General features: G+C 37.5%; 1 long non-coding RNA gene and 1 pseudogene across 2 annotated transcripts in view; one reads left to right on the top strand and one right to left on the bottom strand.

Annotated features, from left to right (window-relative positions):
• Positions 1 to 12,397, bottom strand: part of LOC115070007 — a 27,656-nt gene extending 15,259 nt beyond the window's left edge. For both annotated transcript variants that reach the window (XR_003849221.1, XR_003849222.1), the window contains exons 1-2: positions 12,313 to 12,397; positions 11,478 to 11,669 (exon numbers count right to left, since the gene is read on the bottom strand). This is a non-coding gene — a long non-coding RNA (uncharacterized LOC115070007). The remainder of the gene's footprint in view (positions 1 to 11,477; positions 11,670 to 12,312) is intronic.
• Positions 12,398 to 13,191: 794 nt separating this feature from the next.
• The window catches only part of LOC103732441, a 31,551-nt pseudogene continuing 16,863 nt past the window's right edge, over positions 13,192 to 27,879 (top strand).

The following is a 27,879-nucleotide window of genomic DNA, read 5'->3' as shown; positions in this document are numbered from 1 at the left end:
AGGGTCTCCCTGTAGCCTCAGCTGTCCTGGAACTCACTATGTAGGCCAGGCGGGACTTGAACTCAGAGATCTGCCTGCCTCTGCCTGCCTCTGCCTCCCAAGATGTGTTTTATTTTTATAACAGAACTGATGAGAAGGAAAGATTGTTGGCATGGAGAGCGTTATGTTGCTACAACCAGAAGGCTGTCCTTCCATTTCTAAGAATCAGTTAATTCCTCTCTTAATGAAAATATTAACAAGTGAACTAGACAATCAGTTTGAATCTTTATTCTATGACCATGCAGCTGTGATCATGGAAAGGATGGTAAAGCAGAACAATTGTGTGGATGTGTCTCCTTTCCTGTCTGATGCTGAAGTGAGACATAAATATTATCATGTTTTAGAATTCTTACCAAATCATTTTGGTATTATCAGTTATGTCTTGGGTGTTGAGAGACAGCAGTGTGCATAAGACAACACGATTACCCATGTCTTAAACTACACAAAGTGTCATAAAAACAAACCTGGATAAGGGAGAAGCAAAGAGCAGCATGATGATGAAGAGCAAGGGATTTGCAGTGTAGCCAAGGAAAGCATCTATAGTCTGAATATTAATCCCGTGTCGGATGTGTAACTAGAAAAGATTTTCTCCCACTCAATGGGCTTTCTCTTCACTTTCTTAGTTGTTTCTTTGGGTGTACAGAAGTTTTCTAGCTTAATGAGGTCCCACTTGTTGATTATTGACCCTAATACCTGAGCAGTTGATGTGTTATTTCGAAAGTTCTTTCCTATGCCTTTATCTTGGAAGGTACTGTCTGTTTCCTCTAGCCATTTCAAAGTTTCAAGTTTTCGATTGATGTCCTTGATTCATTTGCAACTGACCTTTGTGAAGGGTGAAAGATAAGGGTCCAATTTAATTCTTCTACAGGCAGAGATGCAGTTTTGTCAGCACCATTTGCTGAAGATGCTGTCTTTCCTCCATTGTGTGTTCTTGGCATCTTTATCAAATATCGCATGGCAAAAATTGCATCTATTCATGTTTTCATCTTCTATTGTGCTCTACCTAGATCTACATATCAATTTCTGCCAGTACCATTGCTGTTTTTAGGACTCTAGTAGCTCTGTTATATAATCTGAGATCTGGAATGGTGATCTACCCAGCTTTTCTTTTTGCCCAAGATTGTGTTGGCTATCTGGGACTTTTGTGTTTCCATACTAATTTTAGGATTTTTTTTCTACCTCTGAGAAGAATGTTATGGGCATTTTGTTTGGCATTGCATTGAATCTATAGATTTCTATAGATTGCTTTTGGTAAGATGATCATTTTAACAACATTAATTCTACTAATTCATAAACATGGTAGTCTTTTCCATCTCTATCTCTTTCTTTAAGAAATTTGAAATTTTCATCATTGTAGAGCTCTTTAATGTCTTTGGATAGGTTTAGTCCTAATTTTTTTGAGGTTGCTGTGAATGGAAGGATTTTCTTGAATGCTTTTTCTGATTGCTTGTTATTGGTATATAGAAAGGTTACTGATTTTTATAAGTTGATTTTGTAACCTGTCACTTTACTGAAAGTATTAATCATTTCTAACAGTTTTCTATAGGAAGTTTTTGGATCTCTCATGTATAATATATCTTCTGAAACTAGTGGTAATTTGACCTCTTTTTTTCCAATTAGAACTTCTTTAATTTCTTTCTCTTGTCTTATTGTTCTCACAGTATGACAAGTATGATATTGAAAAGGAGTGGCAGTAGTAGCCAGCCCTGTCAGGTTCCTGTTTTTAATGGGGATGCTTCCATTTTATCACTTTTTAGAATGAGGTTAGCTATGGGTTAGCTGCATATAGCTTTTTTTATGTTGAGGTATGTTCTCCCAAGTCCAATACCATCTAGGACTTTCTATTTAAATGCATGTTGGGTTTTGTCAAAGACCTTTTCTGCATCTATTGAGATGACCATGTGATTTTTGTCTTTAAATCTATTTACATGTTTTATTACATTTATTGACTTATGTATATTGAAACGTTTGCACCGCTGGCATAAAGCCAACTTGACCGTGGTTTTGCTGGATAGCTTTAGCTGTCAACTTAACAAACGTGGGTAGAAGGAGACTCAACTAGTGAATTGCCTCCATTGGACTGGCCTGTGGAATGTCTGTGAGGTATCTTCTTGATTACTGAGTGATGTAGAAAGGCCCAGCCCACTGTGTGTATTGCCCCCCACCCTGGGCAGGTGGGCCTATGTTGTATAAGAAAGCAGGTTGAACAGGGGCCAGAGGAGTAAACCAGTAAGCAGCATTCCTCCATGGCCTGTGTGTCAGCTCCTGCCTCCAGGTTCCTGCCTGGAGTTCCTATCTGATGAACTGTGACCCAGTAGATATAAGACAAACAAACCCTTTCCTCCCAAATTTGGTAGTGGCCAGAGTATTTTGTCACAGCAATGGAGACGCAAACTAGAACATCTTTTTGATGTATGTTTGTATGTGGTCTGCGAGTATTTTGTTGAGAATCTGTGTTTATGTTCATTAAGAATATGGTCCTATAAATTTTGGGGGGTGTATCTTTACCTGCTTTTGAATAGAGTAATACTGGCTTCATAGAAATACACCAAACAAAAGACATTTCCTCCCATATGTGAATCCTAAACACATGTGATATACTTATGACATAATTATGATATATATAGATACACATATATATTACATAGATAAGGAATTTTTGGAAACATGACAGTGACTGGTGGTAACAAGGAGTGGTAACAGGATAAATGCAACAGAATACAGTAAATATATGCTATTAGTTTTTACATAAAAATATTTAAAAATTAAAGAACAAACATATAGTAAGCAAATAGCTGTGATGCTGGTGAAAAAATAGAGAAGTTAATAAATGGGCCAGGAAGAGATTTGCACTCGAGTCAACTCATGTTTGATAAATTCACAGAGTGTCTGGTACAGTCTCAGTACTTTACTGATAGCTTCCTCCTTAAAAAGCTAAGCAAAATGTAGACTGCTGACTTTAAAAGTCCCTCCTCTAAGTGATCTATGATTCTTACATTCTATAAGTGGAAATGTCTATATGAATTCCTCACTTCATCCAAAATGAGAAATCATGTAGGAACATTTATTTTTCTAAGCATAAAAAGAAGTTGTTCTTTTAATACTACTAATTAATCATTCATTTTTCTTTTTATTAATTCTTTGAGTATTTTATACATTATACTGTGACTATGTAATCCACTCCCTCCACTCCTGTCAGATACATGCCCACCTCCCTACCAACCACCTGTATTATCATTTTTTAAATATTATGAGCTCACAGTTGTGACAGCATGCTCAATACCTGATCAAGTTCAGCCCAGACAAATTCCCAGTATGGAGGGGAGAGGTGGAAATACAGACCCTCCCAAAACTAAGGAGCTGATGCCATATGATCTGCTGATTGAGAATAGTCAGTTTTATTTAAAGATGTGGCCTCTGGTAGGTTCACCAAACTGCAGGGCAGGTTCCATACCCAAGAGTATTTGGGTAACCAAAATTGGGCTCGATGGTGGGCAAGAAAACATGGTTTTCTTTAAAGAAAGCTACTGAACTTGTTTTATTTAAAATAAAATGCCTTGTTTGATATCTTACAGCAATGGGTCAGACAGAAAGTTACTCCTTACTTTGTCACAGAGAATGGGAATCATAAAGACTTGAGGGTCATGAAAGTTCCGAAGATTATAAAAATAACTTTTCCTGACCTCCATATTATGAAACTAGTTGTATAATTATTAACTGATTCATGTTTGCTTTGAATGTCACTGACTAATGTTGAAATTGAACTATAGTACACAATCAGCAAATGTTTTATAGAACAGAACTAAAAGTCATTGTGGAAGGAAAGGGGGAAAATGAAATGAGTGTGGGGCTCAGGCCTATTTCCACACCCTGCAGTCTCTGTCTTTGGTGGAGTAATGAATCTCCAACAAATGGTCTCTCATCTCCTAAATGGGAATAATTTTTCTTGACAAAGAAAACAGAGAGAATCAGAAGAGTTGTGGGTATGAAAATTCTATGAAATTCACAGAATTCCTGAAAACATGACTATTTTAATGTTAATGAAACAGAGTCCTAAAAAGACAATTGTCTATACTAAGAAAGTTTAGGAATTTCTGCTTATTAAATTTAGAACATAATTCCTTAGTGGTTTCTATTCAATTATCTGATGGTGCCTCTATGCTTAGTTATTGAGCCAGTTTTGCCTTTGAAGTGAAGGGAGGAGAATCCTGATACTTTCCTTTAAAAAGCTGTGGTAAAGCCACATGGAGGCCATGTGAAAATCTCATTAAATCCTAAGTACTTCGCCTATGATCTGTGTGACATTCATAGGTCTCCTGTTTACTCTTTCAGCATTGAAAAAAAAACAATGAGCTCAATCTTTTATAATTTTCTTATACTATGGTGAAATGTATAAAAATTCTTTAAGAACTTCCATTTAGGTTTTCTAGATCAAGGTGTCTGAGTGATACTGGGATATTTTTATTGTTAATTATACAGGTCAAGGGGTGTATTAAGGAGTAGGAAGTCTTCCATTATTGATCATACATGTTCAAATGTTTAATATAATGAAGAAACATTTTAAAAACACAGTTAAACATGGGCATGGTGATGCATGCCTATGTTTCTCCCCATGGTGGTGAGCTTCCCCTAATTGCACCCTACCCAACCCCCTAAATGGGATTCCATGAGGCTCCTCCCAAGGCCCCAGGGCAGACCTTGTTTTGGAAGGATAAGGCTGAGATTTTAGAAGACAGCCTGAGAAAGAGGTTCCTACCTCCATCTGTGTAGCAACTGTGATCTCAGCAGATCACCAAAGAGTGCCTGTTATGTCCTCTCTCTGGCATAGGAGCTGAGAATGCAGTAGACAGACTGAGAGTTCCAAAATACGTCCCCTCCTTAGAGAATTTCCCAAATTTTGCTCTACATTCCCTGCTACTAGGGGTCCAAACCTTAGAAGGAAGCATGAGTGAATTTGACTGGAACCTAATGGGCTTCTCTGGATGCAACCGAGTAGTTGCTCTGAAGCCATCAGTTCCCTCCAAACTAAAAGCTGAGAGAACCAGACCCCTGGACCAACAAGCTTTACAAAAAAAAAATAATAAGAAAAGGACCAAGACACACCAATAATACAAACAGAAGCATACTTCAACTTAATTCTCATATCAGAATCACAAACAAAAGAAATTCACATGCCAAAATCACAATGAAAGAATAATAAAATGGAAAGCCAAAACACTATGTCCTCACCAAACTCCACCAGTCCTGTAGAAGAGTTCTACAAGGAGAACCCCCTCAGAGAACCCAGGACACAGAATTTTAAAAAGCAATCATAAACATGATCAAGGAATTCAATGAATTTTAAAAAACACATGAACAAATAAATCAAAGAACTGAAAGAAGATAGGAATAAACTTCTGAATGAATTCACAAAAGAGATAGAAACAGTGAAGAAAACTCAGGCAGAAATGAAGAAGGAAGTGAAAAACTCAATAAGCCAGCTTCAAACAACAGGGGAAATTCACCTTACCTTTAGACGAATGAAATGGAAAACAGAATATCAATACTGGATGATAAAGTTGAATAATTGGACCACTCAAGCAAAGATTATGACAAATTTTTAAAAATACAGGAATGGAATATGCAAGGGATGTGGAACACCATAAAAAGACCAAATCTATAGATCATAGGCATAGAGGAAGGAGAAGAATTTCAGGTTAATGGTATTGAACAGATCTTAAACAGGATTGTAGAAGAGAATTTCCTGAAATTAAGAAAAGACATCCCCATACAAATACAGGAAGCACATAGAACACCAAATAGACAGGATCAGAAAAGAAACTCTCCATGACATATTGTAGTAAAAACACTAAATGTACAGAACAAAGAGAGAATACTGAAAGCAGCAAAAGAAAAACAATTCACATACAAAGCAAAGCCCATGAGAATTACAGCTGATTTATCAATGCAAACTATGAAAGCCAGAAAAGCCTGGACCAAGGGAGTTCCAGTTCTAAATGAGAATAGATACCAACCCAGAATACTTTACCTGCAAAAATGTCTATTATATTTGAGGGGAAAAGAAAAATCTTCCATGACATCAAAAGCCTAAATAATAGGTGTCCACAAAGCCAGCCCTTCAAAGAATACTTAAAGAAAAGGAAAAAGAGAAGAAAGGAACAACTTTATCCCAGGAGCAACAAAAGAAAATGAATAAACCTATAATTGAGGAGACACAGAATTAGACAAAGAACACAAACAGCAATCAAAATGACTGCAACTAAAACACATCTTTCAATAATAACCTTAAATATCAATAGACTTTACTCCCCAGTCAAAAGACACAGGCTAACCCAATGGATTATGAAATGAAATCCACCTTTTTGCTTCAAGGACAGGTACTACCTTAAGGTGAAATGATATAAAGGAATATTCCAAGCAAATGTCACTAAGAAATGAGCAGGTGTTGCAATTCTAATAGCTACAAAATAGACTTCAAAGTAAAACTAGTCAGAAAGGATAAAAAGGGTCACTTCATTCTGATCAAAGAAACAATTAACCAAGAAGATATTGCAATCCCTAATATATATGCACCAAACTCTGGCACACCAAAATTCATAAAAATGACACTACAGGACTTTAAGACACACATTAACCCCAACTCAGTAATAGTAAGGAACTTCAATACACCACTGTCTCCATTAGACAGGTCAACTGGACAAAGAAGAAACAGAGAGAAGTCTTAATTAAAAGATACCATACATCAAATGGACCTACAGGTATATTTTGAACATTCCACCCAAGCACCAAAGAATACACTTTCTACTCAGCACCCATGAAACATTCTCAAAAACTGACCACATACTTGACCACAAAACAAAAGTCAACAAATACAAAAAAAATGGAAATACTTCCATGGATTGTATCAGACCACAATGCAATAAAGCTCAAAATCAACACTGGACAAAGCCCTAGTCACTACATGAACTCATGGTGACTAAACAACACAATCCTAAACAATAAGTGGGTCAAAGAAGAAATTAAGAAAGAAATAAAAGAATTCCTTGAATTCAACAAAAAGGACAATACAACACACCACAACCTCTGGGACACTTTAAATGCAATCTAAGAGAGAATTTTATAGCTCTAATTCAAAAATTAGAAAGAGCACAAATAAATGACCTAACACTGCAACTCAAGATCCTGGAAAGGGAAGAACAAATGCAACCCAAACCCAGCAGAAGGGAAGAAATAACAAAAATCAAAGCATAAATTAGTGAAACAGAAACAAAGAAAACAATACAAAAAAATCAATGAACGTAAGAACTGGTTCTTTGAAAAGCAAAACAAGATAGGCAGATTCCCTTAGCCCAGTTAACCAAAAGAAAGAAAGAGCAAATCCAAATCAACAAAATCAGAGATGAAAGGAGAAATATCACAACAGACACCCAAATCTCCAGACCATTATAAGGGAATATTTTAAAAACCTATACTCAACTAAATTTGAAAATATAAAAGAAATGGATGGATATCTAATATCATGGGAACCACCAAAGTTAAACCACCAAAGAAGAGATCAACAGTTTAAACAGACCTTAACACATAAAGAAATTGAAAGAGTAATATAAAGCCTACCAACTAAAACAAGCCCAGGCTCAGATAGATTTACAGCAGAATATACAAGACATTTAAAGAAGAACTCCAACCAATACTACTTAAATTATTCAAAGCAATAGAAACAGAGAGAGAACTCCCAAACGCCTTCTATAAAGACAGCATCACTTGAATACCCAAACTAGGTAAAGACACAACCATAAAAGAAAACTATAGACCCATATTCTTAATGAACATAGATGCAAAAATTCTCAACAAAATACATGCAAACCACATACAGACACACATCAAAAAGATCATTCACCATGATGAAGTAGGCTTTATTCTGGAGATGCAGGGATGGTTCAATATAAACAAGTCAGTAAACGTCATTAATCATATAAATGGACTCAAAGACAAAAAACACATTGTCATCTCAACAGATATAGAAAAGGCTTTTGACAAAATTCAGGATGCATTTATGTTCAAAGCCCTAGAGGGAATTGGACTGGAGGGAACATACCTCAACATAATTACAGCTATATACAACAAACCCACAGACAACACCATTCTAAATGGAGAAAAACTGGAAGCATTGCCATCAAAATCAGGAACCAGGCAGGGATGTCCACTATCTCCACTCCTTTTCAAGGTAGTGCTTGAAACAGTTGCTAGAGCAATAAGACAGGAGAAAGAAATTAAAAGAGTACTAATTGGAAAAGAAGAGCTCAAACTATCCTTTTTTGAAGATGATATGATACTATACCTAAGAGATCTCAAAAGTTCCACCAGAAAACTCCTAGAACTGATTAATACTTTCAGTAAAGTGTCAGATTATAAAATCAGTCTCAAAAATCAGTCCCTTTTCTACATAACAATAACAACCAATTGCAGAAAGAACACAGGGAAATGCTCCCACTCACGATTGCTGCAAAAAATAAAATAAAATATCTTGGAGTAAATCTGACCAAAGACACCAAAGATTTCTATAATGAAAACTTTAAATCATTAAAGAAAGATTGAGAAAGACACTAGCAGCTAGAAGGATCTCAAGTGCTTATGGATTGGAAGAATTAATATTATGAAAATGACCATCCTACCAAAAGCAATACATAGATTCAATGGAATCCCAGTCAAAATTCCCATGGCATTATTCACAGAACTAGAAAAAAACATCCTTAAGTTCATATAGAAGTGTAAAAGACCCTGGATAGCCAAACAACCCTGAGCACAAAAAGCAGTGCTGGGGTATTACTATACCAGATCTCAAAATATACTACAGAACTATAGTCATAAAAACAGCATGGTACTGGCAAAAAAATAGACACATAGATCAGTGGAACATCATTGAGGCTCCATACCCAAGTACACCCAATTTCATCCACCTGATATTTGACAAAGGTGCCAAGAACACACAATGCAGGAAAGACAGCATCTTCAACAAATGGTACTGGCAAAACTGGAGATCCACCTACAGAATGAAATTAGATCCTTATCTTTCACCTTGTGCAAAGGTCAACTTCGAATGGATCTAGGACCTCACTGTGACACAGGAGACATGGAAACTACTAGAAGAAAATATTGGCAGCAACTTACATGATATAGGTGTAAGAAAGGATTTTCTACGTCGGACAGAAGTTGCTCAGGAATTAAGGTCGGCAATCAACAAGTGGGACCTCATTAAACTCAAAAGCTTCTGTACAGAAAAAGAAACAATCAAAAAAGTGAAGCGACAATGCAGAGAACAGGAAAAAATCTTCGCCAGCAACACATCTGACAGGGGTTTAATATCCATAATATATAAAAACTCAAAAAACAAAGAAGCAAGAAACCAAAATGACCCAATCAAAAGATGTGCTAAAGATGTAAACAGAGAGTTCTCAAAGAAAGAAATAAAGATGGCTAAGAAAATCTCAAAAAGTGTTCAACATCGTTAGTAATTATGGAAATGCAAATTAAAACCACCCTAAGATATCACCTTACCCCAACCAGACTGGCTAGGATCAAGAGAACAAATGATACCAAATGCTGGAGAGTACGTGGAGAAAGGGCAACACTCATTCACTGCTGGTGGGATTGCAAACTCATGCAAACCCTATGGAAAACAGCATGGAGAACTCTAAAATGTAAAAATGAACCTACCGTATGACCCAGTTATACAACTTTTGGCATATACCCAAAGGACTCATCCTATTATAGAGACACCTGTACAACCATGTTTGTTGCTGCTCTTTTTACAATAGCTAGGAGATGTAAGCGTCCTAAGTGCCCCTCAACTGATGAATGGTTATCAAAAATGTGGTATATTTATATAATGGAGTTCTATTCAGCAGTAAAGAAAGATGAAATAATGAAATTTGAAGGTAAGTGGATGGATCCAGAAACTGTTAAACTAAGTGAAATACTACAGCCTCAGAAAAATAAAAGACGTATGTTTTCCCTCATTTGTGGATCCTAGCCCCAAATCATTTTAAATTCCATGTCCTTTTAATAAGATGATACTGTACAGCAGTCTCTTCTGCATGAAATAACTACTATAATCATGACTTCAGCCTGGTCTCTTTGCTAAATATCGTCACAATTTTGCTTGTTGTCAGTTATGCTCCTTCATTAAAGGAGGGGCAAACCAGGTCATTGGACCCTCACCAGAATCCAGCCACTCTTCCCAGCCAACTTTATGTAATTTGGTCCTAATCAAACATGGTCTCCTGGATTTGGGGAGGGCTAAAATATACAGCCTGGGGAAAGCTAGGAAGATCAGGTTTGACCCATGCTGGGTAAAGGCTTTCCAGTGTTCATACACTCAGGTGATTCACACACCTCAGCAACCCCTCAGTTATCTCAGTAAGTAAGCTCAGTAAATTCATTGGTTCCCCAGGAAAACTGTAATTAAAGATTATATATCTCATAATTATTAAAAACATAAATGAGAATATAAAAGATGTTAAAAGGACATGGGAATGTAGATGTTTTCCAAAATAGAAGAAATGAGAAAGCCTAAACAAGTGATGAAGGTTTGTGTAGGTTTGTTATGATACATAAAGGATGAGGCAAAAATAATATACACATAGTTTTTAAATTCCTAAGGGCATAGTTTAGTCAAGGAACAAAATATATATCTAGTCAAGGATTATCTCAGAACATTTGGTTTTTCATCCAAGGTTTATTTAAATAGCACATGGTAATTAAAAGTACCAGACTGGTGGAACTAACCTTATTGGATGTTTAACAGCCATACTTTGAGGTCCTTACTAATCTGGCCTGAGGTACTTAAAGGACAGTTTTTTTCCCCTTGCCCTCCAAGGTCGACTAAGTTCCAGGGGACTGTGGAACATCTTTCAAAATGTCCTGTAACTGTAGTTAGTCATCTTTCCTCTTGTTCAGGGAGGCCATGGAGACCCCACCAGACGGACTTGAACCAGTGTCCAGTCTACAAGAGGAGGGTCAACTCAGAGGAAACATTTCCTCCATGCTTCCAAGTGAAGCCAGCAATGGTCAAGTAGGACCATTGACCTATCTTCACATAGATAGAACTAGTAAGAGAAAGGAGCCCGGAGCTCCTCCCAAGCCCATGTGACCCCTGAGGAACAGATGCTCAAATGACCTTAAGTGTAAATATAAAATTATTTATTTGGGCCAACTGTATAGTCTTAAACACCCAAAAGGAAAGTATAACTGTTGCCCGAATTCCCTCTGGGTCTCCTGTGCTATCAAGCGAACCATATAATATATCTTTAAGTGCATTTATTAACTTACAAGGGAAGGAGTACCCAGTGCCTAGCCCTGCACTGTGGCTCAGCGCCCACCATATCAGACCGTGCCACACCCACAGTCACAGCTCATGCCTCCAGGATGAGCAATCTCACCCCAGGTCCGTAAGAGTCAGTCCATTCTGTCCTTCAGCTGCTGCATGGCTGGCTGCCCATTCCCCATATTATGCACACTACCCACGGCTCACGGCTTCAATCCCAAGATGGCTCCAGCAGATCCTTCATAGTCCACTCTCCCCAAAAATCAGCAGGCCTTGCCCATTGGAGGATCTAGCCAATTAGAAGACACTGACCAAAAAGGAAAGTGATCAGTATATTTCTTTAAGAGTTCAAGGGATTAAACTTCTCAGGCATTAGGCTTAAGTGCATATCAACAGTTATTTAGATAATTATCTCTCATTGATGATTTTGTTCTAATCAGAAAGTGATCCTCAGATGTAAGACTTCATATGTTGGTCTGCAATTCTGTAGTGCCCACCTGTAGCTAAGGGAAACAACCCGCTATTGTTCTAAAATGATGGCCAAATTTGTTTTCTAGCCTTATCTAAAAGCCTTTGCATGGGAACTGACACTGATTTGAACCACTCCAACAGCTTTCAAAATGCCTAAAAGCAAATCTTGAATCCATCACTCTCAAGTCCAGCCTTGGCAGACAAAAGAAAAATGAGGAGGAATCCAATAGAGAGATGCTTTTGGAAGCTCTCGTCAAGAAATTCCAGTGGACTCTCATATGAACATTTGAAATTTGCCCTGTCCTGACTTTTTTCTGGTTCCCTGTGTAGAACTTGTAATGCTAATAACTCTTGCCTTTACTTCTCCTTCACATCTCCTTATCACAAGTTAAGGACTTTCTTTTCCCCCTACCCAAAAGAGTTGGGCAATTTAGGAGTCTTTTAGATAGACCCACTGAAGGGGTACCCAGTTGCCTCACCCTGCATCCCTGTTCAGCATGGAAGAAGCCAGAGCAGTCTGTGTCCCAATTCTCTATCTGCAAGCTGTGTTTCTGCTTCAGAGGATGGTATGATAAGAATAGGAGGTAGGAATTGACTAGGCAGTTAATGTAAAAAGATCCCAAAGCAAAGTAGCCAGCTTCTTGGCTAAAAGTCAAAATGTACTTGGGCCTCTTATCAACCTACTCTGTTCCAAAGGTCAAAAATTTTGAAAGTATTTGGGAGGTCTTACCTAATCCTTAAAAGATTTTAGGGTTACCTCTTCAGAATGGTCAATGTTAGAGTAGCAAAATGCCCCATTAAAAAAGAATAAAGAGAAATGAAGTTATCATTAAAAAATGATGGGGATATATGGGAGGAGTTGGAGGGGAGGGAGTGGGCATGAATTTCATCAAAACACTTTATATTCTTATACCCCTGTAAGAAATCCCAATAATTTTTAAAAGGACCACAATTTGTGGAATATAAAAAATATCCAAAAGTTGCCTGGTCACTATATGAAACCACTTGGTCAATAATTTGAGATATAGAATTTTGTAGAATGTTCTTTAATTCAATCATTAAGTATTTCTCAAGATAGCTGCACAATAAAACAATTGTGTTTGTTTAATTAGCAATAATTGGTCATAAATTAGTATAATTAAGCAAGAAACTCTAAAATACACCCTTAGAGGACTAGGGTAAAGAACATCTTTTTATCTCTATCATTGTGACTGAATCCATTTGGAAGATAGATTAAAGAGTGTCTAGTTGATTACTCAACTACACTTCAAAGAGGCACTTGTTGATTCAGCAGATAACATTAATAAAAGCTTAGAACTGCACAATCACATTCTTGTCAGTAAGAATAGAAGGCGCTGATGGATCTAATTGTGGTCCTGGTTTTTCTGCCTCTCCTGCCTGCTTCTCCTCTCGCTCTGGAGACACAGCTCTGGGAGAGGCAAGCTCCCTCCTGGCCCTATTCCTCTCCCTATTGTCGGCAATTTCTTCCAAATAGATATAAAGGACATCCAACAATCCTTAAACAAGGTACATATGCTTTATGTGCTTACAATATTTGGCAAAGGGAGAGAAAAACCTTTTTTTTTCAATGAAAATATAACATCTTAAGCTGTGTTATGATGAATGGTCACAAAGTCAAAATTTCCTGTGAGTTCTATGTACCTTCCGCCTGTCCCAGTTTGTCCTTTTATCAAAATTGAGGGCTGAACAAGGTATTTTGTGAGGTAGATGAACTTTGAAGCCTTGTATATGATAGCAAAATAGTGAAAGGGCATAAACGTAATTTATGCTTTTCCCCATCATTTTTTAGAATATTTTAAGTATTCCAAAGAGAGGAAATTATTCCAAAGAGAGGCAATATTTAACACATTTTTCCAGAAATAACTTGAACCAGGTTACATAAAAATGTACTATATACTAAAGTTTAGGGTAGAGTAGTAGGAATAAGAAATCAAAGACCAAAGCCAGGCATGGTGGCACAGATCTTTAATCACAACACTTGGGAGACAGATCCCAGCTGATCTTTTTGAGTTCAAGTCAGCCTGGCCCACACAGTGAGCTCCAGGCAGTTAGGGATATAAGGAGACCCTGTCTCAAAAGAGACCAAAAAAAAAAAAAAAAAAGACCAATGAATTTGCCAACATGACATCAACTTCAGTGGGATAATGAAGGTTTCCATTAGTTCTGTTTTTTTTTTTTCTTGAAAATGCTAACTAGTTTATTGGGCCTTCTAACAGAGCATAGGGTGGGAGTTCATTTACAGAATAGTGGGTGTCCCCCATTTATGGCTGCACTGGTAATTCCACATTCAAATATAGATCCTGGGAATTCCTGACAGAACACAAAATGGCAAGAGAGGTGCCTCATGGCATTCTTGGCTTATATATCCATATCCTTAGTGCTTACAGCACGTGCACTTAAGGTCCACTGCTTGGGTGGGAGGGGTAACTGACTGACCCTTTAACTCCTTGATGAGTATGGAAAGGAGGGGCGACTATAGCTTGCTGGGATAGTGGTTGGAGGACCCTTGGGTGGGAGGGGTAACTGACTGACCCTTTAACTCCTTGATGAGTATGGAAAGGAGGGGCGACTATAGCTTGCTGGGATAGTGGTTGGAGGACCCTCCCAGTTGACACTCCACCCTTTCCTCCCACTCTTACATTCTTTCTGCCAATCTCTTCTGCAAAAGTCCCAGAGCCTTGGAGGGTATGGTAGGTATGGGATGATCTTCCTCTTATTGTGGCAAGGCACTGAACTTGCGGGTCTCTACATCACCTGTTTTCCATGAGCTGTTGGTCCATTTCAGTGGGATTCCATCTACTATAAAAGCATAAACAGCAAGAAGTAAGAACATATAAACAGTGGCAGCTACATTAACTTAACCTATGGGTGTAAACACAAATCCTTGGACAATATTTTAACATGTGCATCATATCCACCTAACAAAAGAGTTGCAGTGGCCTCTCACTGGGATCTATAATCTCACCTGCCACGGAGAGTTGGCCTGGTCTGCAGTACAAAATATGTGTTCCACCCTTAGGAGCAGGCATTATATCCAAACGAAAATTTGCTGGTTGTTCATACACTAGACACACCACCATTGCACCAGCAGGAACATCTTGTTTGGCATGTTGATAGTGCAACAAGCAGGGTCTATTGCTGAGCATTATTATAGAGAACGATTCTCCCCCTGCCATCTCTGTATCTCCTCTGGCACCATGAAAGCCACCCATCCAGTGTCAGTGAGTTTTGAGCTTAGTCAAAGCTTGATTTCTCCCTCCTCCGTGCTCACATCATGCAGTGTCTTCAGCAATAGTTTTTGGTCCACTTCTGACATAAAACCAAGATTATTGGCATGTTTATTGTTTTAAGGTGCCAACAGCTTATGGGGGGTAATCCACTTCTAACACTGATATTTTCATTTAACAACTGTACAGCTTCTGGAAGGGTTTTCTTCCATCCCTATAAGGTTACTTCTGAGCATTAGGGTTATTTCTGTGCTTAAGGAATTTTTTTGCTGTGTATCTGGAGAATTGTTTTCCCCTTTATTCCCATAGTTCTTTGTATCACCCACCTTCTCCCCCCCTTTTTATAGCCATTTTTCCATGTTTTCTGGCTGAAGGTCAGGTAGCACTTTAGACTTGCATTTTATCTATATTATATTGATGATGGATCCTATGAACAAATAACTGATGGATGGTTTCCAGAAAATACCTATGTACATTGAATAACACAAGAAAGAGGGAAGGAAGCAGTGAATCACAGTATATTTGGTGATATTCAAATCCATTTTAATTTGGATAAAGTACACAAACTTTATGCTTTAGGGCAAGAAGCTATATTTTCAAGGAGATGTCACATGCTATGGTGCAGCTTCTTTGATGTCCATCCTTCCTGTTTATAGTAGCAATAGATAGTAAACTGGACTGAATCCTTTCTGTTGACTTAAAGTTTTCTTGAACAGAGTGTGGGTGGTGCATGCTGCTTTTAATCGCATTATTTATGAAACAGAGGCAAATGGATCTCTGTGAGTTTGGGGTGATCCTGGACTACCTAACGATTTCCAGGAAAGCCACAGCTAAATAGTGAGACTCTGTTTCCGAAAAAAAAAAAAAAAACACTTTTGCATTTCTAGTGTTCATCATAGGCTATCAAATCTTCATAGGAGAACCTTTACAAAGGGTCTTAAATCAGTCACCTAGGCCAGGATTTCTATTTCAGTATAGTGTGAACATGGAAAGTGAGTATAAACTACTTAAATATAAAATAATGAATAGGTAGAGTACCAATTTGTATCCTACATAATTAGCCATGGGTACATGGAAAAGAATTGAGAATTCTCTGATCTCAGTTCCTTACTTTGTGAAACATGGTAAACAAATGCACTGTATATTTTCATGTAATGATTCACTGTAATATGCATAGACTACCTAGATCACTGCATGGCATATTTATGCCATCCATAAGTAAAGATCATTATTAACTGATTCATAATCTTCATAAATCTTTAAAGCTGGATATTTTTGAATAAAAGTATTGAATTGCAATGATAATATTAGTCTAAATGAGGTTCACTTTATGGAGGGTAGAGTGATATTTTTCTTAGTATTAACATTTTATTTCCTATTTTCAGCTCTCAAAAGTCTATGGCCCTGTGTTCACTTTATATATGGGCATGCAACCTACTGTAGTGTTTCATGGCTATGAAGCAATCAAAGAAGGTCTGGTTGATCATGGAGAGGAATTTTCTGGAAGAGGAAGGCTGCCAGGGCTTGACAGAATTAATAAGGGCTTGGTAAGTGCACAGGTTCATGTGTGTATATGTGTGTTGAAGTGTTCACAGGTAGCAGAATGGAATAGAGTGGACAGACTCATGACCTGGGCACAGGTTTGCCCTCTGTATGATTTCTACTTTTCAGTTCACTCTTACTCAGAGAACTATCCTATAGTTTCTGTTCTTATTTGTTTAGGCATAATTTTTAACAATGGAAAGAGATGGAAAGATACAAGACGCTTCACACTCATGACCCTGCAGAACTTGGGAATGGGGAAAAAGAGCACTGAGGACCGTGTTCAAGAGGAAGCCCAGTGCCTTGTGGAGGAACTGAGAAAAACTAATGGTGGGTACAACTTCAGGTTCTGATTTGGAAATCTGCTGTATGTGTGAGAATAAAGATCTATTCATCCTATAGTCTTTCAAAATTTTTTCTTTTGTTTTTAAATAAGTAATCATTAACATAGAATTCACATTAATTTTCTGATGAACTAAGGTGCTCTGGATTCCCATTACAGGAAAGCAGTTTACCCATTGCTTATTATATCACCAGAAAATAATTGCTATCAGGTGGTGGCAATGACACCATCTCCACTCCCAGAGCCCAAACCAGATGATATCTGTTTCCAATTTATTTCAATGACATTGATCTGCCTAGATTCACTAATATGTTCAAAGTCATTCCAGTCCCGTGTTTACACTTCTGGATACCAATGGTGTCATGTATTTTTTTCTGCTTCTTAACTGAGTATGATAAAGTTATCATCGATTAGATCTACATAAACTACATGATTTTCACCTTTTTATCATTATTTCTTATTTCATAGCACCTACTGTTTTGATTTATATGTTTAAAGAAAAGATATGTGAGAGCATAAATCTGCAAATACGCAAACAGAAGTGATGAAATGTATTTGACTATACTTGCATTACTTTCATAAACTGTTGATTTAGTCTTTCCCAAAGTGTATTCTGGCTCCTTCTTCAGTTTTGCAAATCCTTTATTTTTGTGTACAATGATTTTTGTTAGAAAATGATTGTGTTATAGTTTGATACAATTTCTCACTTATGAAGTGCTTGTCATAAAAGAAATAAGATTATCTGCTAGAATTCTAAATGACTTTCTTTTTAATTTCTTTCTTTTAAATAAAGTGAATGAAAAGAGAGTGAATGTCATGCATCCATACAAAGAAACTCCCAAAACCTGACCACAACCTAACTTTTATAAAATAAAGCATGGTTTGATAGCTCATAGTATTGCAGTGTTTAAAAATACTGCAATACCACCAACAAACCCACAGAGGCTCCTTTTTTTCAAATGTCCAACAACTTATTACCAACAGATCTATTTATAGTGACCCTTACTCTGGGACTACAGATGTAAATTTTGGAGCTTCTTGCATATTAAATACTGATTATTTTATCATAGTTATTTCACTACAGAAAGCACATCACAATAGAAACTTACCTATACTTTATTTTTATTTTCTTTACCTGTAAAAATCATACACAAATTTTATAAACGATTGCAACTTATTATATTAATGATTATGATCTATAAAAATATTCCAAAATCCACAAATGTCAGTTTGGTTCATATACCATTAAATGTGGAGTTTGATGGATGTAATAAATATTTACATCTTTTTTATTAAAAAAATTCTGTTATGGTATATTCATTAGATACGGTGATGGGTTTGGTAAAACATTTCCATGCAAATGTATATGTGCTTTGACAAATCTCACCCCATCTTCTTTTATTTCTTTCTTTATTTTCTTTCTTTTTCCTTTCTCTCTCTCTCTCTCTCTCTCTCTCTCTCTCTCTCTTTCTTTTTTCTTTACTTTCTTTTTTTGTCTTTTTGAAAAAGTTTCTCCCTGTAGACCGAGATGTCTTGAAACTCACTACATAGTTCAGACTGGTCTCAGTCACACAGAGGTCGCCTGTCCCTGCCTCCCCAGTGTTGGGACAAAACCTTGCACCACCATTCCTGACACCCATCTTGAGATTTCTTGCCCCTCCTCTCCCATTGATCTCATTTTCTGCTCCCACATTTATTGCATTTTTGTGGTCAGTATCAACATTCACTTCTTAAGGAGCAAAATTCATTGTTTTGACCTTTAAAAACAAGATTTAATTAATTTTATTTTATATGTATGTGTGAGTGTCTGTATGTATGTATATGTACCACTCACATGCCTGGCCTTTGCAGAGGCCAGAAGAGGGCATCAGATATCTTGGAAGTAGAGAGAGAGGCATATGTGAATTGCTATTTGGTGCTGAGAACAAAAGTGGGTCCTCTGCAAGAGCAGCAAGTACATTTAAATGCTAAACTTCATCTCCAGTTGAAAATTTATTGTTTAAAAGACTAAATTAGAAAAAAAGTGGTCTCCATTTTCACTTTCCTTGTGTTCTTCCCCCAACTGGAATTTAAGTTTAAAATAAAACGTTTTCATTTTATTTATTTATGCAAACAAATCCACATGGTACTTACTGTTCTTGATATCACATATTCTCATATAACCTGGAGGTGCTCTGCTTTTCACATTTATTTCTTCTAATACTTGAACTAATCTATAGTGCTGGCCCCCTTTGTTCCCCTTCTTTGGATCAATATATGCTTATTTCAGTTATTCTGTTGGATGGAAATGTCCAGGTCTCTCCATTTTCATCTCAGCGCTGTACAGTCTATAGGCATCACAGACAGAATTAATTCTCGAAATGCTAGTACTTTTAAGTTTTGAAAAGAACAAAGAGCAGATGTTAGAAGGGTGCAGGTCAATATGATAAATCTAAACTGTTGGTATGTAACCAATGAAGTTAAAGATCATATCAAGTCAAAGAGCAAAATAATTATTGGTTCTGTGCATGCTGAATATTTGGCTGATAAGGAAATTTTTATGCATGACTCACCTAAAATTTTGAAAGAACTATTCTTTATCTGTTAAAAAATACCCTCTATATTTTAATACTTTTCAAAAATATTTCCAACTCTTTTGGCTTACCCTGTGATCCCACCTTCATCTTGAACTGTGCTCCCTGCAATGTGATCTGCTCCACTATTTTCCAGAATCGTTTTGATTACAAAGACAAGAATTTTGTTAACTTGATGGAAAAAGTAAATGAGAACACGAAAATTATGAGCTCCCCCTGGATGCAGGTGAAATCAAGCTCTTTTCTTCCTAAGAACACAAATATAGTCTTTCTCAACAAACTCTAACTCTATACTGACTAATTGGAGGTGGCTGGATACCACATCTGACTAGATTATGGAAAGTCTACGCACTTTGCTATACAAATACAAAGAAAGGAAGTGGAAATGCTAGGTTAGCTCAAGCCTAGCAGCTTCCTATCCATTGATATTTCTAATGTCATCCATAGAGAGGCTTGCATAACATAATTTATTCACTTCTAGATGGATGGCCACTCTCTCATAGGACATTATTCCATTATCAGTAAGTCCTTGTCTTGATAACACTTAAGCAAGTCTTCATCACATTACTTGATAGAAAGATCTTTGCTTAGAAAGAAAACATTCTCCTGAAGGATAAAGCATATTTGGGACAAAGAATTGTGGCAGGAATCACTGAGTAGTTTCTGGTGTTTGATGCTCAATTCTGGTGACAAGGTAGGGTAGAAATGACAAGATGGATGGTTTATGATGTGTGCACCATGAACACTCTCACAATCATTTCCTGTGTTGAACTGGCATCTCATACACTTTAAACAATGACTTGTGTCATCATGGAGAAATTATTACTGGCCTTCAAACTTTTAAATTTTCACTTAAGATCAGATGCTTGATGATAGGAACAAAATCTGCAATTTCAACCACCTCTTGCATAAAAAATGCGAATGACAGCATTTACATAATATGATGTTTCAAACTTCTTGGGGAAAACTGACACAAAAAAATTAATGAACTGATATAAATATGCATCATACTCTAAAATTTCTCATGGATTTTGAGAATGATTATCATGTTTTATCATTAGGGCAAGACATTATCCCTCCAGTCTCTCAAATAGCATAAAAAGTTACTACACATGCAAAAGAGAATACCTCCTCCACTAAGTTGATACATTTAATTCATATCTGAAGTTATATATGCAGCTCATGTTTGCTATGTTTTATAAATGAATTTCTTCATGTAACAAATTCATTATTCATTTAATAAATTATTGTTTTTTCTTATAGGTCTGCAATAATTTTCCTGCCATCATTGATTATTGTCCAGGACCCCATAACACAATATTCAAAAATTTTGATTATGTTAAAAGTTATGTTTTAGAGAAAATAAAAGAACATCAAGAATCACTGGATGCTACAAATCCTTGGGACTTTATTATTACTTAATAAAAGAAAGACAGGTAAAGTGTTAATATAAAATTATTAACTTTATTGTCATATAATTTCATTTACAACAACAGAGAGTTTGTTATAAATAAGTAACATTAATGTTTTCTTTTACTTGTAGTTATACATAACAAGGATTTTCATTTTTAATGTGGCAGTGATTTACTGTTCTGGAACCTTAACCACAGAGTCCCTTTAACATTTCTTGTATGGCACATCTATTGAGGACAATCTTCTCTTTGATCTTAGACCGTGTTAAGGACTCCTGTTGGATGTGAGGACACTGTGTACTGAAGCAAAATTCTTCATTGACATAGTTCTTGCCAACACAAAGGCATTTTCTGTAATAAATTTCATTTAATTTACTTCAACATCTGTTTTATTTTACTTTATTTTGGTTGAGTTTTGTGATTTTCAGACAATATAGTTTGAGGGCATGTAGATCCACTCCCCTCTTTCCATTTTCCCTCGGGGGCCTCCACCTAGTTCAATGCACTATTATATGTATATAACATGACCCATAGAGTCTGACATCTGTCTCAAAATGTCCTTTATTGTAGGTCTATCCACTTGTCCCACCAACAGTCCCATCCCTGTGAGACACTGTCTTTCCCCTCATAGCAAAGATCATTTGCCAAAATTTCCTTCAGTTTGGTTGGATTTTCTTCCTAGATTAATTTGCTAAGGATCAGTAACAAATATACAAATATATTCCAACAAATGAAAATATGATTATTATTCTGAGTGTGTAGCCATAGAATATTTTTAGATAAATTAAGATATAACTCCTGTAACTTGTTAAGCTTAGAAAACTACACAAAGTTGATATTACAAAGGGAAATGAGTGTTTGTGTATCAGGTAGTAATATTGAGGTTGGTCATTTAATAGTGTCCATTACACAATATTAAACACAATAGAGGTCACCTAGACATAATGAAATCATTAACATCTTGCTATTTCTAAAACTATGTGTTTTATAAGCTGATGGTCATCTGACTGCCATTTGAAGCTGTAAGTTGTTGACAATCCTGCTGCCTGTCATCTGCTCAGCTTCAGACCTCAGCTTTGGCAACTGCGTTTCTCCTGCTCTCTCCTTTATTCCATTGGGCCAGTCAGTGTTGTCGTCACTCTGTCTTCATGATGTCGTTTCCTCACTTTGTAAATGTGTCCATTCTTCCTATTTCCATAGACCATGTTTTTACTTGACTCCCACATGGAATGGAGCCCAGTCATCTTGACTTGTGAATACAATCTTGCTCACTACGACTCCTGTTAGACATTTATATATTTTATTTTTTTCACAATCTATACATCATTATGGGTTTACAGCAATATTGAGACCATAATACTTTTTTTCTTTTTCATTGAATTTTTGTGATTTTCATATACCATAATTTACTGCTATTTAGATCCTTTCTGCTGCCTTCACATCTGCTTATTGGCCCTGCCCCAAAATAATGCCTATACAGTCTCATTTTTGTCTCCAAATGTCCTTCAGTGTGGGTCCATCCACTGGAGCCTGTTTAACCTACCAAGAGTCCCATGCTTGGAAGACACTCTGCCCCCAAAAGCATCCTGAATTTCCTTAGGTGGGATTGGAGGTTCTTACCCACTTCCTAAAGTCTATGCTGGAATTTTTTCTGGCTTGAGTGTGCATGGGGCTTGTGCATGCTGTCACCATTGCTATGAGTTCATATGAGTAACTGACCATCTGTATGGAAAACACTGTTTTCTTTTGGTCATCCACCACCTCTGTCTCCTTAGAATCTTTCTGGCCCCTGTTCTGCAGTGATCCCTGAGCTATGAGGGGCAGAAATGTGATATTGTCTCTTATTCAGGGATAAGTGCTCTGCAGTTTCCAGTTCTCTGCTACTTGACCAGTTTTGAGTTTCTGTGTTCATCACAAACTTTGCATAATGAAATTTTCTTATGAAGGTTGAGAGATACATTAATCTGTGGTTATAACAAGTTTTTAAGATCCATATAATATGATAACTGTTTAGTAGAAAACTAGTATTAAGTTTTCCTCTTTGTCCTGTGACCAGTTTAGCCTCAGGTACCTAAGCCTGTTAACAAATTTTACATATAAGCTCCTTCCTAGGAAGCATGAGTTAAAGCCAAGTAAAAAGTTGTTGGTTACCTCTGTAATATTTGTGCCACCATTGCACTAGTGGTTGTGTCTTGCCATACCAGTTGTTATTGTAGATCACAGGATTTACAACAGGGTAAGGATGATGATTATTTTTCCATCTGGTAACTTGAATAGCAACATCCAGCATTATGAGCACTAGCCAGTGGAAATGATGTTCTGAACTTAGCACCAGCTTGATTTATGTTTGTTTGCTCTACAGCTCATGAATGTAGTGTGTTCAGCAATAGGGTCTTAACCATCAGTTCTGATGAATAACTGAGTGCAGGGGCACTGGCAAATATTGTCTGAGGGTTTAGGGGACCCTAGACCAACAGCTTCTAGAGAGGGAGCCCATTGCTGACATTGAGGTTTGTTTTTCAGTAGTTTATCATGTCCAGAAAGGGCAATCTCCCCTGATACACACACACACACACATACACACACACACACACACACACACACACACACACTGTGTGTGTGTGTATAAACTTTTAGGGTGGTATGTTTCCATATTTCTTTCTCTAAGGGATTTTACTGCTACTAATCCCTCCTATATACTCTCTTCTGCCATATCCTCTTATTTCCTATGCTATTTAACCCTTTCTAGTCAAATGGTCCCTTTTCTCCCTTCATATCACTGCATTCTATCATCCCTCCCAGGAAGACGCCCCATCCACTCACCCATCACTATTTGTTATATTCTTAACTTCTCAGAATTTTGAAATTGAAGCATGCAGGGGAAAGATTTCAAAGCTAGCATTCAGCTATGAGAGAGAACATGTGGCATTTGTCTTTCTCAGTCTGGGTTACTTCACTCAAAATTATTGTTTCCCTTTATATTCACTTAATGGAAATTTCATAATTTAATTTTTAAAGAAATAGGGAATGTGCCATATGTATGTGTATCATATCTTACCTTAATTATCTTCAGCTGATGGGTATCTAGGTTGTTTCCAGTTTCTGGCTATTATTAAATGGTAGTGATGAACATGGATGAACAAGTATTTGTGCAGTATGGTAGTGTCTGCTGGGTTTATGCCAAAGAGTGACATGGCTGGATCCAAAAAGTAAATAATTTCTTGGTACAGGCTTGGAACATCTAGCATAATGTCTCTTATTTCCTGTTTCCTTTCATTTAAATTGTGCCTCTTTGCAAATGAGAGAACATCTAATTATGAATTAAAGGTACAATTGATTTATTTAACTCAAGTACAAAGAGCCTCATTGCAGACCAGTCAGAGTACCATAGAGTAACCCCAACATTTTAGAGTTCAGTGCCTTCCACTTTTCTTGACTCTATTTAGCATACACGTCTGCCCCTGTAAGAATTAATCTTCATAGCCCAAGACCAACTGCATATCGTTTTGCACTTATGTTTTGATAGGGAATATAGATAAGGATCAAAATATGCTTCAGTTTATACCTTTTTCTGACTTCAATTTACTCCATTTTATATACCACAGGATAGATAAACCATGAATGCAATTTTATGCAAGCAGGAAATAAAGGTGTAGGAAATATAGTTTAGTCCATTTGTGCTATAGTCTCTCAAATACAATGTTAGTTTCTCCTAGTATTTCGCTGTACAGTTTTGATGCTGCCAACAATGTGAAATTATTTGATATTGTGTTCAAATATGCTGAACAATTCATTAGAAACTGAACTAAATCATTTTAGGAAAAACACAATCAACAATTGGAATTTACAGTTGATAATTTGGCAGTAACTGTGGTTGATTTGTTTGGCACTGGGACAGAAACAACAAGCACAACACTGAGATACGCTCTCCTGCTCCTGCTGAAGCACCCGCATGTCACAGGTGAGGACACATGGTGAGCTAGAGCATTGCTTAAAGATGCTAGAGTGATGCTTCGAGTGTCCTGCCTCTTTTTAGTTAAACTCTGAATAGAAAAGGATGACTGTCTTGGTTAATTTTTATTGTCAAATTGATGTAACCTAGAGGCATCTGGGATGATGACTTCAAATAAAGGTTTTCCCTGATCAGACTGGCCAATGGACATGTCTGTGAATGATTGTCTTGAGTGATGTGGGAGGGCCCAACATACTGTAAGCATCATGATTCCCAAGCAGGTGGCGTTGACTATATAAAAAATTAGTTGAGTGAGGTTGTGAGCAAGCCAGTAAGCAGCGTTCCTCCATGGAATGCTCAGTTCATGCTTGAGATCTGAAGTGTCTGAAGGACATATTTTGACTGGAAATACAAGGCAAATAATTCCTTTCTTTCTCTAATTTGCCTTTGGTCAGAATATTTAATGATAGCCACAGAATGAAACTAGGACACTGACTAAGAGAACTTATGAAATCATGGAAGTAGGAAAAGCAATCAAATGTGACTCCAGTATCTGGTTTCCTGGGATATGATCTGTTGTAGACACATGCAGTATATATTGGCCTGTGGTTGACTATTAGTTTATTCACATAAGGAAAGTTTAGGCACCAGGTAAATTTTAAAGTTGCCTCCTCATCCTGATAAACTTAATTCTGTGGTATAGTAAAGAAATCTCACCTCACTGGTTTCCTGGGATAATTTCCACTTTGAGAAGTATACTAAATATTTAGATTCATTATGAAGGCCTTTGTACTCAGCTACAGATAAGGAAGTTTTGTATTATTTTATATGTTAGTTGCAGTACAACTTCTGATGAAGAATGATTTTATGAATAGCATGCAATTTTATAGATGTTGTTTTAGAAATTTACTTTTAAATAGTACTGGCTTCAGCACACACGGAATACACTTTTAATCCTGTGTCTAATGTACCCTAGAATGACAACAACATAATTGTGCATGCAAATTAGTGCTTTAGCACAGCAGGAGAAGACTACTGTAATGTACCAAGAAGGCCCACTGAATTACTGAAATGCATAGTGTCTTAGTTTGTTCTTCATTGCTGTGACAAAACACTCTGACCAGTACCAACTTGGGGAGGAAAGGGTTTGTCTTACATCTCCCAGGTCACATGCAGTTCATCAGGGAGCCCAAGGTAGGAACTCGGGGCAGGAACCTGGAGGCAGGAGCTGGAACACAGGCCATGGAGGAAAGCTGCTTACAGGCTTGCTCCCTTGGCCCCTGCTCAGCCTGCTTTCTTATGCAACACACCAGGGGTGGCACCACTCACAGTGGGCTGGGCCCTCCCATATCACTCATCAAGAAGATGCCTTTCAGACATGGCCACAGGCCAGTCCAATAGAGTAAATTCCCCAACTGAGGCTCCCTCAACCCAGGTGTGTCAAGTTGACACTAAAGCTATCCAGCACACATAGTATGATGTGCAATGAGGAAAACAGGGAGCCTGGAAGATGATGGTTAGAACAAATATCAGGTGAACACATAGGAATGAAGAAAAAGAAGTGGAATCCCTGTTGTCCCCATTAGGAAACATTTTTGAAATAAGAGGAATATAATTAGAGAACAATTTTAGAAATAGGAAATTTTCCCAGCCAGGGTTGTCTTCCTAGGCTTTTTCTCAGATGAGTAAGTTTCCTCCACAGGAAAAGACAGAATAGCTCTGAAAAGAAATTGAATTTAAGAAGACCTGTACATGAACTTTGAGTGATTGACAGGGAATGAGTAAGGTGTAGTGTTGGGAGCCTGGGAGCCTGAGGTTTAACTGAGTCTCAGCTACCTCTCAAAACTGCTGACAGGCCTCAGTTGGCAACTTTTTATTTTGTCCACAGCCATGGCCGGAAGCCCTTGGCTTGTAGTCAGGGCTCATAACCTTGGCCCAAAACCTTGGCTTGAAGCTGGGGCCAGATAGCCTTGTTAGATAGTCTTGGTTCATGGCCTTGTTTTTTTTTTAGCATACGGTTTTATTTTTTTATAATTAGAGATACCTCTCTTAATGTGTGTCAGAGCCCTTGTGCTCTGACTGATGTAATGGTTTGTAGTCTGTGTGCCTTTGTTTTTATTTTCTATAAAAACTCATGTTTGAGCTTCAATAAACGAGACTTGATCAGACTCCTGTCTTGTTTTTATTTCTCTTGTCACTTGTCTCATCCACGGCCCCACCCCCCAATCCAGGTACTTCATGAAAGTTCTGTGGGTCGGAACCGAGTCACATTGTGGGGTGGCCTCCCGCAGCATGGTGCCCAATGTGGGGCTGGATACTGGGGGACAACGTGAGGGTCCAACGACGAAGGAAAGAAGGGGTGCGTACCCGATCAAACAATAGTTCAAAGACGTCACGGTAGCCTGCTGTGACCGAGCTGACAGGTAAGTTGGTCGTTCAATCATGAGACAAAAATTAAGTCAACATCAAAAATATATGATACAATTAAGAAAAGCTTTACAGGCAAGAGGAGTAAAGGTTACAACTAAGGATTTATTTCATTTCTTTGATTTTGTGAGACATCTGCCCATGGTTTCCCCAAGAGGGGGTTATAGATGTAAAAAGATAGAAAAGAATGGGAGATGCATTACAAGAATTCTATAAGGTGTTTGGACTGGGAAAGGTCCTGGTAACTGCTTTTTCATATTAGAACTTAATAAAAAAGTTAATAGATAAGAGAGATAAACATGAGCCAGTGGTAGCAGCAATTGCCCAAGCTAAAAAAATTTTTAAAAATAATTCTAAGCCAGAGTTGAGAAAAATTCCCAAGGAGGAGACGGCTGTTACAAATCCCCCTCCGGGCCGCCCAAGATGGTCGGGGAGCTGTACATCAGGGCCCTCTGCAAGCCCTGCCTGGAGAGGGGTAGAGCACAGGACTTGGTGGGGCTGCTTTAAAAAGGAAGTGCCTCTCATGCCGCTTCCTCCGCCAACTGCGCT

This window comes from Nannospalax galili, unplaced genomic scaffold, assembly GCF_000622305.1.
Source record: "Nannospalax galili isolate Female #2095 unplaced genomic scaffold, S.galili_v1.0 scaffold1415, whole genome shotgun sequence".
NCBI classification, from domain to species: Eukaryota; Metazoa; Chordata; class Mammalia; order Rodentia; family Spalacidae; genus Nannospalax; species Nannospalax galili.
The sequence above is the reverse complement of the archived record's forward strand: the minus strand, read 5'-3'. Positions and strand labels throughout refer to the sequence as shown.